Source organism: Drosophila teissieri, chromosome 2L (assembly GCF_016746235.2).
Source record: "Drosophila teissieri strain GT53w chromosome 2L, Prin_Dtei_1.1, whole genome shotgun sequence".
Taxonomy (NCBI): Eukaryota; Metazoa; Arthropoda; class Insecta; order Diptera; family Drosophilidae; genus Drosophila; species Drosophila teissieri.
This window is the reverse complement of record NC_053029.1, coordinates 25,590,525-25,607,101: the sequence shown is the minus strand read 5'-3', so window position 1 is coordinate 25,607,101 and position 16,577 is coordinate 25,590,525. Positions and strand designations below refer to the sequence as shown.

Genomic DNA, 16,577 nt, shown 5'->3' with positions numbered 1-16,577 from the left:
AGGAAAACCTTTTGGATATTGGCATAAACAACTTAATTCCGTAATAAACAAGCTTATAAAAAATTCGAACATATTTTTTACAAAGAAGGCCAACAACTAAGTTTCACAAGTGAAATCAAACACAGGATTATTACAAAGAATGATCTTCCAATTTATTCGAAGACATACAAATACCCAGAAATTCACAAAGACGAAGTTTACAGGCAAATAGCAGACATGTTAAATCAATGTATTATAAGGCACTCTAAAAGCCCATACAATAGTCCTTTTGGACTACGGAACGCTCCTTCAACATTTCAAAGGCTAATGAATAACATACTTAGCCCCTATACCGAACAATTTTGCATTGCTTACATGGATGACATCCTTATATTTTCTAAGAATAAAGAAGAACACGTCAATCTTCTAAGCTGTATCTTCAGCTGTCAGTTAAATTTAAAACTCCAATCAGACAAATGCGAGTTTGGTAGAGATGAGATTGAATTTCTCGGACACACCATTAATTCAGAAGGTATAAATCCAAGTCAGAAGAAAATTTACGCAATTTGTAAGATAAATTTACCCACAAACCAAAAACAAATTAGGCATCACAGGTTATTTGAGGCGCTACCTAAAAGACTACTCTGAAATTGCCCAGCCCTTAATAAAATACTTAAAAATAACACACATGATCAAGTATACATAGAAGCTTTTCAAAAACTGAAAATCCTAATAACAAGCGATCCGGTAGTCGTTTACCCAGATTTTAACAAACAATTCACGATAGTTACAGACGCAAGTAACTATGCATTAGGCGCCGTGCTCATGCAAGATAATAAAGTAATTTCTTATGCTAGTCGTTCACTTAAAAATCATGAACTCAATTACAGTACAATAGAAAAAGAGCTTCTTGCAATATATTGGTCAACAAAATTTTAAAATATTATATTTATGGAAGAAAGTTTATTATTAATACCGACCATAGACCCCTAGTTTGGCTTAATAATCTGAAGGAACACAACCTAAAGCTACAACGTTGGAAAGTGCAATTAAACGAGTTTGATTTTGACATAACATTTATAAAAGGAAAAGCTTTAGAAGACGGACTTAGCAGTATTGTCAAAGCATCAACAGAAGATACCCGTTACTCAGCTATTCAAAGATGCGAAGCAGAGTCTTCAGCACATACAGTTTTTGGCGGTTTTGTGGGCGTTAGAGTGGGCGTGGCAAAAAGTTTTTTGGCAAATCGATAGAAATTTACAAGACTAATACAAAAATGAAAAAATATCAAAACATTTTTCATAAGTGTGGGAGTGGAAGCTTTGGGCGGTTTGTGGGCGTGGCAAAAAGTTTTTTTGCAAATCGTTAGAAAGACTAATACAAAAATGAAAAAATATCGAAACATTTTTCAAAAGTGTGGACGTGGCAGTTTTGGGCGGTTTGTGGGCGTTAGAGTGGGCGTGGCAACATGAATCGACAAACTTGCGCTGCGTCTATGCCCCTGGAGTCTGTATGCTTAATCTCAACTTTCTAGCTTTTGTAGTTCCTGAGATCTCGACGTTCATACGGACGGACAGACGGACAGACGGACAGACGGACAGACGGACAGACGGACAGACGGACGGACAGACGGACGGACAGACGGACGGACGGACGGACATGGCCAAATCGACTCGGCTACTGATCCTGATCAAGAATATATATACTTTATATGGTCGGAAACGCTTCCTTCTTCCTGTTACATACTTTTCAACGAATCTAGTATACCCTTTTACTCTACGAGTAACGGGTATAATAACTTAGATATATTTATGCTAGAGAACACTAACACATTACCAGTAGTTAAGCCTAAGACAAAAATTATAAATGAAGATTTCTCGAAAGATCTAATTCATATATTTGCTAACGAAATTGACGATTTGGAAACTGTTCACAGTGCGGGCTCAGACGATCTTTATTTTATTAGTATTACAACTAATTGTCTTAACGTTTTTAAAATCCAAATACAAATTTTAGAAGCGGAAAGCGATTTAAGTACCTTCAAAATTTTACATAACAAGAAAATAAGACATATCTTTAAATCAAGCGGAAACGAGGAAAATATGCTTAAGTTCATGCAAGAGAAACTGCCAGAAAAAGGCTGAGTTGTAATATTTTGTGAAATTTTAAGTTCATTTGTAAAATTTCAAGAAATTTATAGGCAGTATTTTTCAAGTAATAAAAATTTAAGAATTCTAAAGTCAGGAATACTGTTAGAAGACGTAAGATAAAAAAAAACTCTTGAAGATTATCGAAAACGAACACATAAAGAATAATCCCAGAGGCATTAACGAAATTTTTATATCTATAAGGAAAAAATACTATTATCCAAAAATGTAAAAAGTTTATTCAAAATTATATTAACAATTGTAAAATTTGTAATTTAGCCAAATATGATAGGAAACCTATAAAATATAATTTAAATATTACAGAAACGCCAGATAAAATAAACGATATAATTCACATAGACATCTGGTATCCTAAAAGAAATATTATGTACGTTACATCAATTGACAAAATGTCTAAATATGCCACCGCTCAACATATTAAAGGCAGATAATAAAATTAAGAATTCAATACCTAGGAAAGCCGAAAAAGATCGTAACTGATAACGAATTCGACATTGTCGTAATAAAGCAATTTCTCCTCGAAAATAACATAGATGTGCACTTTACAACTCCTTATAAGAAAACTGGAAACTTGGACGTGGAAATATTACATTTAACCCTCAATGAACATATGCGATTGTATAATGCTGATCCAAACAATATTGACACTATTCAAGATAATGTTTATAATGCAATTGTTTTCTATAATAATACAATTCATTCAACCATAAATATTAGACCGATAGATTTATTTAATAATATACTTTGTCACGAAGACATCTCCAAAATATCGGAAAAGCTAGTAAGAAATAAACAAACTTTAATTGCTAAACAAGATAACATAAACGAGTCAAACTTCGCAAATATATTTGTTAAGAATAATCAAGTAGGAAAATCAAATCCAAAATACAAAGAAATAAGTAATTACACGCAATACGGTAACTACTTGATTAATAATAAAGACCATAAAAGAAAAATCTATAAGGATCAGGTTGCCAAAAAAATTTTGCCACGTCCACTCTAACGCCTACAAACCGCCAAAAACTGTCAGTGTTGAAGTCTCTCCTTCGCACTTCCAATAGCTGTGTAACGGGTATCAGATAGACGGGGAACTCGACTGTAGCGTTCACTCTTGTTTTTATTTAAAATTAATTTTTATCCTAAAAGAAATTTAAAGGATGAACCTATTAGGTCGAATAGTACCCGTTTCTGTCTATTTTGCAGATGAACTATTCATCATTACCATTTCATTCGGTCAGTAGTTTATTGTACATATATTTCATTCTGGGCGTGTCTGTAATTTTGTTACAAGACTAACTAAAAATGGAAAAATATCAAAACATTTTTCAAAAGCCCACAAAAAACTAATACGCCAAATTTTTAACTTATTTTTCATTTGATGAAAATTTATTTGAATTTTTTTTCCCAATTTATACGGCTTTTCCAGAACATGTTGAAATTTATCGGTGACACTTCCACTACCTGAGTAATCTGGTAGTCGGGGAACTCGACTATAGCATTCTCTTGTTTTTTTTTATATTATTTTTTTTTTTTGCCGTATGGATATGCAAGTTAACTAAGTTAACCCGCAACGACCGATTGTCCGTTGACCAGCCCCGGTCAAACTGCTGACACAGCGTCTGGCAGGTAGCTACTGCATAGCCGGCAAGCAATGCATCTGGCAGCGGCCGCTATAAGGAACTTCTATATTAGCTTTTAATACAATAAAGAGCACAATCTGTAGCATATCACTGTTATTATTATTTGGACCAGCTGATGGACATACGAGGTAATACCGCACGCGTTGCTTCCGGCCTTGCTCAGATTCGGGACGATGGGTGGGTTTTTCTAAGTGTATTACTCGCAGTGCTGGCGTCGTATGCAAATAGAATTATTAAATTTCGCGTGCTTCGGGAATTATAGGAAAAGGGCACTCAGATCCGAAAAGAAACAACAAAAAACAAAAGGAAACATTGGGGCGATAGACAGAAAAGAATTTATGAAACAAGGCGACTTGAAAAATTGTTGCTATGGCTGTTTTTATAGCAACTAGTATTAGCCCACCCAACCTTGACCATTTTATTCCGTACAAAAAAAAAATAATTAATTTTATATGGTCCCTATTTTCAAGTTCACGTTTTAACACCCTATCATTTTTAGGTTCAGCATGACCCCTACGGCAGAAAAATTAACAAATCATTTCAACTTCAAAACATTTTATTCATAAGACTAATTTTTCATTTAATTTCTCCATTTAAAATTTACCTAAATCATAACTTCTAAAATGAGCTTATATATTATTTTTTTCTTTATGTGAGAGATATGAGAATGGTGCTGTGGGTAGATAATATGTATATGTATGTATATGTATAGGTATAGATATGTATATATTTAGAATAGGTATAATAAAAAATATAAAATAGTATACAATAAGTATTAAAAATAAAATAAATGCGAATAATAAAGATGGGGAAGGCAAAAGTAAGGTTTTCCTTGCATGTTTTAATAAAAAAAAGAATTCGATGGCGAATATATGGCAGCTCAGACGGTGTTAAATTACAAGCATTGAAAAATAATTAGTTGATTGAGAATCGACATGATATTTTCTTTACTGAGAGACATCGATTTGACTTTGCGTCGATTTCTACATGCTTTTACATTTTCTTTTTATTATTGATCACTCGATTTCACCTGGCAACGTCATCATTTTCCCCTCATTTTTCTCGAAATTTTATTGTAATTATTTTTCATTTTCTTTTGTTAGCACTCAATCATCATCGCTTTTATATATGTTTCACTGGACCGATTCACTTCATTACTTTACTTATATTTTACTTATATTTCAACTATTTTATTATTAACGCACAATTTATATTTTTTTCGATTTTTTTCATATCATATATTTTCTTGTTTTTTTTTTCTTTTTGTTTCGATTTTCTTCACATATTTACACAGAACACCATTCTCTCACATGAACATATTCTCCTCACCAAACTTCAATAATTTCCCACTACAAAAATTATTATATATAATACAACAAAAAAAAATTAAATAAAATAAAAAAAACTATAACTATCCTATTCTCGATACGGCCATTCCTTGGCAAAACAAACTTCACTCTTCAATATTTTCAAAATTTTAACTTATACGCATATATATGCATATATATATATACGAATATATATATATATATATATATATATAGGTTATGCAACCGCCTGCATGCGGGTTATTCACGGTGTGGGGTTATGTTAATTTTCACTTTATATGGCACACAAAAAAAAGGTATTTTTCCACATTTCCCGATTCTTCGTTCCTTATGGGTTTTTCTCTGGATTTTCCGGGCGTAGAGAGCTCTTTTTCGTAAGCTACCGAACTCTGGAGTGGCTGCTCCAAGCCGCGATGCTCTCAATACGAATTTTCGGCGAATACTCAGCACCTGCTGAAGAGCCAGGTTTGCCTTCCCCTCTCCCTCTCTTTTCGTTGTCAGCAGCAAGCTTTTTGGTACTGCGGGGTGGGGAAATTTGCGATGATCTAAGTTGAATTGTGGCCTGCAAAAACAATTACCCCTTAAATCCCAACGTTCTGACCTTTAGTTGAGAGCCCTTTTTTTTTTATTTACCTTCTTTTCACTTTTCCTTGAATTTTAAAATCGTATCTCAGCGCGTATAGGTTAATTATAATATTATGTTAATGCATACTATTCTGAAGATCGACAAAAAAAAGAAATATTTTCCGAGAGACTTCGATGTGTTTGGTTGGCAGGTTAAGCGGCAAATAGGACGAATTTGGGGTTAAGGGCAGCTTTATAGGCCCGAATTCCAAAGGCCATTTTAGTCTCCAGTGTCAATGTGGCACTGGAACAAGGAATATCATCCCTGAGATGAAGGCGGAACCCTACCCACTTTAAGCTATAAACTAGCTAATCGGTATTAAATTTTAGGGATTTCCACATCCCGAATTCCTTTGACCATTCACACCCTACGCTCCTTTTAGAGGATAGTCCTAGCTATGACCGCACCCGTGCAAAGTATTTGTACATTAATATGCGACTTTTTTTAAAATCTGTGGACGGACCTTGATTACCTTTGCGCTTGCTTTTGCTAACAGTTGGGACACCCTCCAAAACCATTGCCTACTTTTAGGCCTACATTTCTTTTCCCTCTTTGTATCTTTTTATCTTTGTGTATCTTTTCATCGACCAGCGCTTCTACAAAACCCCCCAACAAGATCGCGCTTAGGAGAGAAAGAAAAGCCTACAAAGCGGGATCCACGCTGGGAGCTATAATTTCATGATGTTATTGCTTGAGATCTTTCACATGAAACTTTCCTACATAACGTCCTTGTGTATCCTCCACGTCGTAATAACTGTTGCCGAGTTTTCTTTTAATACGCGCTTTTAGAAACGCAGGGGCAAGTTTAGCATTGAACCCCTTTGCAAAATTACTTTGACAGAAATTCCGCCTGTAGACCTCTTGACCGGGGACGAATGAAACTTCACGGCTTCTTAAATTATAAGAGTTTTCATTTCTTTGATGCTGCTTCCTCATGGTCGCTACCGCCTTGCTTCGTTCCAAATCAAAACTATCATCTCTCTGGAAGCGAACTGAACGGTCTTCAAGCACCCCGAGATTACGTAGAAGCCTATACGTTGATCCATTGGTAACCATGCGCTGTCCGAAGGTCAACCTATAGGATGAAGTGTTTACGGCCGTATGGAAACTAGACCGTAGCGAACAGCAAATCTTGCTTAAGTGTTCATCCCAGTTTGTCTGATTGGGATGTATATACGACTTAATGGCAGCGATCACAGACCTATTTACTCTTTCCGACGGATTACCTTGAGGGGCGTAAATGGCCGTATAAGAGTGCGTATGTTATATTTATCTAAAAGACGGTTAAAAGCATGTGATTTAAACTGAACGCCGTTATCAGATACTATTACTTCAGGAATGCCAAAACAGTGTAGTAACTCTTCTTCAACGTACTTTAAAATTGCCTCTGCCGTAAACTTTTTGATAGGCATTAAAAAAGGAAATTTAGTAAAGTGATCCAGCACTACAAAAACTCCTATATGACCAGACCGAGATCGCGGGTATGGACCAAGGAAGTCGACATACAGTTTCTGGAAAAATCTTTGCGTTTCGCCTGTTTTGCTAAGGTTTGGTTTAAGACTATAATTGGGATGTTTTGAGCATTTGCATATCTCACAACCATTCACGTGAGCATTAACGTCCGCAACCAGATTGGGCCAGAAGAAGTACCTACGTACTCGTTCAAGGGTCTTATTGATACCACAGTGAGAAGCTAAGGGATGATCGTGCGATATTTGTAGTACCATGGGAACCAATTCTTTTGGTATCCACAGATTCCAAACCATATCATCTGCTATTCTTTCGCCAGCTGCTTGTTCCGTCCTGCGATACAAAAGACTGTCCATAACTTTTACGTCTGGAAGCAAAAACTGATTCTGTTGAACTTTTAAGTTTAGTTCCTCATAATCCTTGCTTCTAAAGTGGTCAGATTGCAGGTCAATAAATCGATCTAACTCCAACGCGGAAAGGTCTTGTGTGAACGCCCGAGAGAGGACATCTAGAACGACGTTTTGAGTACCTTTTCTGTGTTTGATCTCAAAACTAAACCCCTGAAGCTTGAGTGCCCACCTCGCCAATCTGCTGCTCAAGTCCGTTTGAGACATGAGCCATTTCAATGACGCATGGTCGGTGACTACGGTGAATTTATGGCCTTCCACATACGCTCGAAATTTCTGTATAGACATAATTGCTGCCAGACATTCTTTTTCCGTAACGGAGTAATTCCTTTGGCATTGATTTAATTTTCGCGACATAAAAGCGATCGGTACTTCGTCACCTTCAGTACTTAACTGAACCAATACCCCACCAATTCCAGTGTGACTGGCGTCACAATGTATAAAGAAGGGTTCATCAAAATTTGGGCTATGCAAGACAGGTGCCTCGCACATGTGTTGTTTCAGAGCTTCAAACGCCTTTTGCGCCTCTGCGGACCATTCAAATTTCCTTTTTTGTCTAAGGGCATCAGTCAAGGGTGAAGCAACGGTGGCATAGTTTTTAATGAATTTATGGTACCACCCAGTCATGCCCAAAAATCTGCGAAGCTGTTTAACTGATCGAGGTTCCGGAAAGTCTACAATGGCCGACAGTTAATCTGGATGCCCAAATGGCATGACAGTATATTGATAGAGAGGGCGGCCTGGGACCGTAAACGCAGTCTTATCCCTCGATTTTGATTCAAGCGGAATTTGCCAAAACGCATCCTTTAAGTCTAAGCTAGAAATGAACTCAGCTTTTGGCAAACGGCTTAGTATACCATCAATAAACGGCATAGGGTATGCATCCTTAACCGTTACTGCATTTACCTTCCTGCTATCCAAACAAAGGCGGACTTTTCCTGGCTTACGTACAAGGACTACAGGAGAGGACCATGCACTGTTGGATTCCTCGATCACTCCTAACGACAACATGCGGTCAAGCTCTGCGTACATCATTTTTTCAATAGCGGGAGACACTGGATAATGCCTCTGCTTTATTGGTTTTGAATTTTCCACATCAATGCAATGACTAAGAACGGAAATGCGACCCAATCCAGTTTCAGAAAATGACGGAAATAGTGCAATGGAATCTTTTAGTTGTTTTTGCTGCTTCGCAGTTAACGGGCGCAGCATAGAATCTTCTACTGCTGAAACAGCAAGATTAGAGTTGAACAAAGGTAGCAAATCAAACCTGATCCAGAAATCAATTCCTAGGTAAAGATTTTGAGACAACGATGGAACGATATACAAAATAATTTCCTCCGACTTGTTCCTAAAGAATATTTCTGTGGTCAGCTTGCCCATAACCCGCTGGGACTTTCCATCTGCAGTTTTTACTGAACATTTAAAAGGTTTGAGCCCTTGGCTTTGGTCATTTAAGAGATCGTCTGCAAAGGTTCCGCCTATACAACTGATAGATGCTCCAGAGTCTAGCAACCCACTAACAGTTCTGCCCAAAATAGATATTTCTGCATATGGTCGTACGTCTAGCGTATTTCCAATCATGGCTGAAAGCACCGTAACGCGTTCTTGCTTACGCTTCTCGAAATAATGACGGCGACGGTCTGGTTTGCATTGTTTTGATTTTTCATTTATGGCTGGGACCTTTTCTTTAATACTATAATGTTGGTTACCTATTGATACTTCCGGGATATGTGTACGATTTGTTGGCTTAGGAATGTCAGCGATAAGAAGAACTGGTTCGTGACTTATTGATCTACTTTCGGTTCGGACGACAGATATGTTTTGCGAGCACTGTTTGTTGGTGCTCGGCCTTTCCAGTTTTTTGAAGACTGACAATGACTGCAATTTGGGCGGTAGGTATCAGGTTTTCCGCAACCATAGCAGAAAACGCGGCGTTCCCTCGTACAATCATGGTATCTATGCCCTGTCATGTCACAGTTCCAACATTTTAAATCTATGGCCGCAATTTCTTCAACTTCTGGATCTTCACTATCTAGTTGATCCTTAAATTGCGGTTCTATTTCGTTCACCTGTCTTTTGGGCGGCGGTCGACTGAAGGTATTATGTGGCTTAGACAATTGCTGCTTGAAAATCTCATGTCTGCGCACCGCTTGGCGCAGGTCAGCCACGCTGTGGATGGGAATATGAAGCAGCTCATGTTGTATTTCCGTCAAAAAGTTTGACCTTAAGACCCCTAGCATATAGGATTCCGACATTGGCTGCGATAAATGGTCAGCCATTGCCGCGATTGCCTGATAATATTCATCAAACGACTCATTGTGCTTCTGTTTACGCTGATCAATTGAGGCTTGGATATCTCTATCCGTACGTGCATCTTTAAACTGTGTCCTTAAAGCCACGCACAAGTCGGTCCAAATTATTATTGGTACTGTCTTATGATACCTCCAAAACCACTCTACTGCCCCACCTTCAAACAAGTTGCTCGAATATCGGGCCAGCAAGTTAAAATTCCCGTCCAGTGTTTGCCTAGTCAACGCTTCTGCTCGATAAATGAAATCGTCAACTGACAGGAAACCCTTACCCGTATATCTCAATTTCCAATTAGTCATAATTTGGCTAATACGATCTGGCCGGAGATCAAATGCTTCTGAATGGAAACTGGCTTCGGTGTTTATATTTCCGGATTGATTAGGGGAAATTTCTGTCGGAACTTGCTCTCTCCTGTTTATTTCGCTTGTCCGACTCGGTAGAGACATTCTTTGGAAGCCTGCCTCAATTGCCCTTGAAATAAGTCGTGTTTGCCTGTCTGACATATCCCTTATTTCTTCTGCCTGCCTATGTGCAGCGGAACTCAACGCGTCTGTTATAGCCTGAACTAGTTTAGCTATATTTGGATCACCCACTTGCGAATCCATCATCCATCCATCATTATTTGCTTCTAACTGTTGGTTTGGGAACCTGATGGTTTTTCTGCCAGGCTATTGTCTCCCGATTCTGTCAATTCAATGGGAGCTCTACAGACGGGACACACTTTGCGGTTTGTCGTATTAAAACACGCCAGGTGGAACGTATGATCACAATTTGTTGTTAGCAGCTGTGCTGTATACTCAATGGGGTTAGTACATATGAAGCAATGTGCAGCTCTTTCTTCCTCATGTACTGTCTCTGGGCTGCGTGTTAAAGGCATGGTTTTAAGAAAACTATAATAATTTAATTTAACTCAAAAGGTGTGATAAGTATTATTCAATTAAATACCGGGGTCATGCTATTACTTGTTTCAGAAAGGGTATAAACTTGTTTTATTCAGTTCTGTAAGATAGGATTAATTTTATGTTTGGTATAGAACACATTTGTAGTAATATACCACAAAAGAGTTCAGTATACACAGAAAACAATCAACACAAAAAATTTAGCTAGCTTCGTTGGTTATTTTAAAACTAATCGTATTCAATAGCAAAATTATTAGATATCTTGAATCAGATAAGATTCCTTTTAAGTTTTGTATAGATAAAATTTGTAGTAATATACCACAAAAGAATTCAATATACGCAGAACCTAAAGTATAATAAGAAAAACAATCAACACAGAGAATTTAGCTAGCTCCGTTGGTTATTTTGAAACTAATCGTATTCAATAGCTAAATTATTAGATATGTAGAAGGGTATAGAAGTCGGGCAAATTTAAGAAAGGAAAAGGCTTACACTGCATCCAGAAATCCTTTACTTCGACTTTCCCATTTATCTCGACTAAAATACAATTAACCTTAGACTCTTTGGTCGAAGCGCGATTACTTGAAATCATTCGCTAGTCTAAACTCTTAGAGTCTAGGTTTAAATATGTATACTTTGCAGAGCCAGGGCCAAAAATCTATTGAATGATACTTTCGTCCACCTGGTCCATTTGCAATAGCATGTTTGTTTATTTTTTTATTTTTCACAAGACAAAAGATAGAAATTTTAGAAAAGAGTGTGCGTGAGGGATTAGTTGGCCTAAGCTTCTGCTGATTTCCAAAAGTTGTTCAATGGAGATGGCCAGTTAGCATATATTACTCGGCTTGCCAGTTGGCCGACACGTTTGGGCGCCATTAATTATTCTGTAGCATATCACTGTTAATATTATTCGGACCAGCTGATGGACATACGAGGTAATACCGCACGCGTTGCTTCCGGCCTTGCTCAGATTCGGGACGATGGGTGGGTTTTTCTAAGTGTATTACTCGCAGTGCTGGCGTCGTATGCAAAAAGAATTATTAAATTTCGCGTGCTTCGGGAATTATAGGAAAAGGGCACTCAGATCCGAAAAGAACCAAAAAAAAACAAGAGAGAACGCTATAGTCGAGTTCCCCGACTATCTGATACCCGTTACTCAGCTATTCGAAGATGCGAAGCAGAGTCTTCAGCACATACAGTTTTTGGCGGTTTTGTGGGCGTTAGAGTGGGCGTGGCAAAAAGTTTTTTGGCAAATCGATAGAAATTTACAAGACTAATACAAAAATGAAAAAATATCAAAACATTTTTCATAAGTGTGGGCGTGGCAGCTTTGGTCGGTTTGTGGGCGTTAGAGAGGGCGTGGCAAAAAGTTTTTTTGCAAATCGTTAGAAATTTTCAAGACTAATATAAAAATGAAAAAATATCGAAACATTTTTCAAAAGTGTGGACGTGGCAGTTTTGGGCGGTTTGTGGGCGTTAGAGTGGGCGTGGCAACATGAATCGACAAACTTGCGCTGCGTCTATGCCCCTGGAGTCTGTATGCTTAATCTCAACTTTCTAGCTTTTGTAGTTCCTGAGATCTCGACGTTCATACGGACGGACAGACGGACGGACAGACGGACAGACGGACAGACGGACAGACGGACGGACAGACGGACGGACAGACGGACATGGCCAAATCGACTCGGCTACTGATCCTGATCAAGAATATATATACTTTATATGGTCGGAAACGCTTCCTTCTTCCTGTTACATACTTTTCAACGAATCTAGTATACCCTTTTACTCTACGAGTAACGGGTATAATAACTTAGATATATTTATGCTAGAGAACACTAACACATTACCAGTAGTTAAGCCTAAGACAAAAATTATAAATGAAGATTTCTCGAAAGATCTAATTCATATATTTGCTAACGAAATTGACGATTTGGAAACTGTTCACAGTGCGGGCTCAGACGATCTTTATTTTATTAGTATTACAACTAATTGTCTTAACGTTTTTAAAATCCAAATACAAATTTTAGAAGCGGAAAGCGATTTAAGTACCTTCAAAATTTTACATAACAAGAAAATAAGACATATCTTTAAATCAAGCGGAAACGAGGAAAATATGCTTAAGTTCATGCAAGAGAAACTGCCAGAAAAAGGCTGAGTTGTAATATTTTGTGAAATTTTAAGTTCATTTGTAAAATTTCAAGAAATTTATAGGCAGTATTTTTCAAGTAATAAAAATTTAAGAATTCTAAAGTCAGGAATACTGTTAGAAGACGTAAGATAAAAAAAAACTCTTGAAGATTATCGAAAACGAACACATAAAGAATAATCCCAGAGGCATTAACGAAATTTTTATATCTATAAGGAAAAAATACTATTATCCAAAAATGTAAAAAGTTTATTCAAAATTATATTAACAATTGTAAAATTTGTAATTTAGCCAAATATGATAGGAAACCTATAAAATATAATTTAAATATTACAGAAACGCCAGATAAAATAAACGATATAATTCACATAGACATCTGGTATCCTAAAAGAAATATTATGTACGTTACATCAATTGACAAAATGTCTAAATATGCCACCGCTCAACATATTAAAGGCAGATAATAAAATTAAGAATTCAATACCTAGGAAAGCCGAAAAAGATCGTAACTGATAACGAATTCGACATTGTCGTAATAAAGCAATTTCTCCTCGAAAATAACATAGATGTGCACTTTACAACTCCTTATAAGAAAACTGGAAACTTGGACGTGGAAATATTACATTTAACCCTCAATGAACATATGCGATTGTATAATGCTGATCCAAACAATATTGACACTATTCAAGATAATGTTTATAATGCAATTGTTTTCTATAATAATACAATTCATTCAACCATAAATATTAGACCGATAGATTTATTTAATAATATACTTTGTCACGAAGACATCTCCAAAATATCGGAAAAGCTAGTAAGAAATAAACAAACTTTAATTGCTAAACAAGATAACATAAACGAGTCAAACTTCGCAAATATATTTGTTAAGAATAATCAAGTAGGAAAATCAAATCCAAAATACAAAGAAATAAGTAATTACACGCAATACGGTAACTACTTGATTAATAATAAAGACCATAAAAGAAAAATCTATAAGGATCAGGTTGCCAAAAAAATTTTGCCACGTCCACTCTAACGCCTACAAACCGCCAAAAACTGTCAGTGTTGAAGTCTCTCCTTCGCACTTCCAATAGCTGTGTAACGGGTATCAGATAGACGGGGAACTCGACTGTAGCGTTCACTCTTGTTTTTATTTAAAATTAATTTTTATCCTAAAAGAAATTTAAAGGATGAACCTATTAGGTCGAATAGTACCCGTTTCTGTCTATTTTGCAGATGAACTATTCATCATTACCATTTCATTCGGTCAGTAGTTTATTGTACATATATTTCATTCTGGGCGTGTCTGTAATTTTGTTACAAGACTAACTAAAAATGGAAAAATATCAAAACATTTTTCAAAAGCCCACAAAAAACTAATACGCCCAAATTTTTAACTTATTTTTCATTTGATGAAAATTTATTTGAATTTTTTTTCCCAATTTATACGGCTTTTCCAGAACATGTTGAAATTTATCGGTGACACTTCCACTACCTGAGTAATCTGGTAGTCGGGGAACTCGACTATAGCATTCTCTTGTTTTTTTTTATATTATTTTTTTTTTTTGCCGTATGGATATGCAAGTTAACTAAGTTAACCCGCAACGACCGATTGTCCGTTGACCAGCCCCGGTCAAACTGCTGACACAGCGTCTGGCAGGTAGCTACTGCATAGCCGGCAAGCAATGCATCTGGCAGCGGCCGCTATAAGGAACTTCTATATTAGCTTTTAATACAATAAAGAGCACAATCTGTAGCATATCACTGTTATTATTATTTGGACCAGCTGATGGACATACGAGGTAATACCGCACGCGTTGCTTCCGGCCTTGCTCAGATTCGGGACGATGGGTGGGTTTTTCTAAGTGTATTACTCGCAGTGCTGGCGTCGTATGCAAAAAGAATTATTAAATTTCGCGTGCTTCGGGAATTATAGGAAAAGGGCACTCAGATCCGAAAAGAAACAACAAAAAACAAAAGGAAACATTGGGGCGATAGACAGAAAAGAATTTATGAAACAAGGCGACTTGAAAAATTGTTGCTATGGCTGTTTTTATAGCAACTAGTATTAGCCCAGTAATTCCTTTGGCATTGATTTAATTTTCGCGACATAAAAGCGATCGGTACTTCGTCACCTTCAGTACTTAACTGAACCAATACCCCACCAATTCCAGTGTGACTGGCGTCACAATGTATAAAGAAGGGTTCATCAAAATTTGGGCTATGCAAGACAGGTGCCTCGCACATGTGTTGTTTCAGAGCTTCAAACGCCTTTTGCGCCTCTGCGGACCATTCAAATTTCCTTTTTTGTCTAAGGGCATCAGTCAAGGGTGAAGCAACGGTGGCATAGTTTTTAATGAATTTATGGTACCACCCAGTCATGCCCAAAAATCTGCGAAGCTGTTTAACTGATCGAGGTTCCGGAAAGTCTACAATGGCCGACAGTTAATCTGGATGCCCAAATGGCATGACAGTATATTGATAGAGAGGGCGGCCTGGGACCGTAAACGCAGTCTTATCCCTCGATTTTGATTCAAGCGGAATTTGCCAAAACGCATCCTTTAAGTCTAAGCTAGAAATGAACTCAGCTTTTGGCAAACGGCTTAGTATACCATCAATAAACGGCATAGGGTATGCATCCTTAACCGTTACTGCATTTACCTTCCTGCTATCCAAACAAAGGCGGACTTTTCCTGGCTTACGTACAAGGACTACAGGAGAGGACCATGCACTGTTGGATTCCTCGATCACTCCTAACGACAACATGCGGTCAAGCTCTGCGTACATCATTTTTTCAATAGCGGGAGGCACTGGATAATGCCTCTGCTTTATTGGTTTTGAATTTTCCACATCAATGCAATGACTAAGAACGGAAGTGCGACCCAATCCAGTTTCAGAAAATGACGGAAATAGTGCAATGGAATCTTTTAGTTGTTTTTGCTGCTTCGCAGTTAACGGGCGCAGCATAGAATCTTCTACTGCTGAAACAGCAAGATTAGAGTTGAACAAAGGTAGCAAATCAAACCTGATCCAGAAATCAATTCCTAGGTAAAGATTTTGAGACAACGATGGAACGATATACAAAATAATTTCCTCCGACTTGTTCCTAAAGAATATTTCTGTGGTCAGCTTGCCCATAACCCGCTGGGACTTTCCATCTGCAGTTTTTACTGAACATTTAAAAGGTTTGAGCCCTTGGCTTTGGTCATTTAAGAGATCGTCTGCAAAGGTTCCGCCTATACAACTGATAGGTGCTCCAGAGTCTAGCAACCCACTAACAGTTCTGCCCAAAATAGATATTTCTGCATATGGTCGTACGTCTAGCGTATTTCCAATCATGGCTGAAAGCACCGTAACGCGTTCTTGCTTACGCTTCTCGAAATAATGACGGCGACGGTCTGGTTTGCATTGTTTTGATTTTTCATTTATGGCTGGGACCTTTTCTTTAATACTATAATGTTGGTTACCTATTGATACTTCCGGGATATGTGTACGATTTGTTGGCTTAGGAATGTCAGCGATAAGAAGAACTGGTTCGTGACTTATTGATCTACTTTCGGTTCGGACGACAGATATGTTTTGCGAGCACTGTTTGTTGGTGC

At 37.4% G+C, this 16,577-nt stretch overlaps 1 protein-coding gene and 2 long non-coding RNA genes across 3 annotated transcripts in view; all 3 read right to left on the bottom strand.

Annotated features, from left to right (window-relative positions):
* Window positions 1-16,577, bottom strand: part of LOC122611608 (coiled-coil domain-containing protein 40) — a 134,711-nt gene that overhangs the window by 25,636 nt on the left and 92,498 nt on the right. The gene's annotated exons all lie outside the window — the stretch shown is intronic.
* Window positions 3,504-5,881, bottom strand: LOC122611609. The gene is made up of 2 exons (XR_006325543.1): window positions 5,749-5,881; window positions 3,504-5,677 (listed from the first exon to the last, which is right to left on the bottom strand). It is a non-coding gene; the product is annotated as an uncharacterized LOC122611609 (long non-coding RNA).
* Window positions 14,366-15,025, bottom strand: LOC122611611. The gene is made up of 2 exons (XR_006325544.1): window positions 14,785-15,025; window positions 14,366-14,726 (listed from the first exon to the last, which is right to left on the bottom strand). It is a non-coding gene; the product is annotated as an uncharacterized LOC122611611 (long non-coding RNA).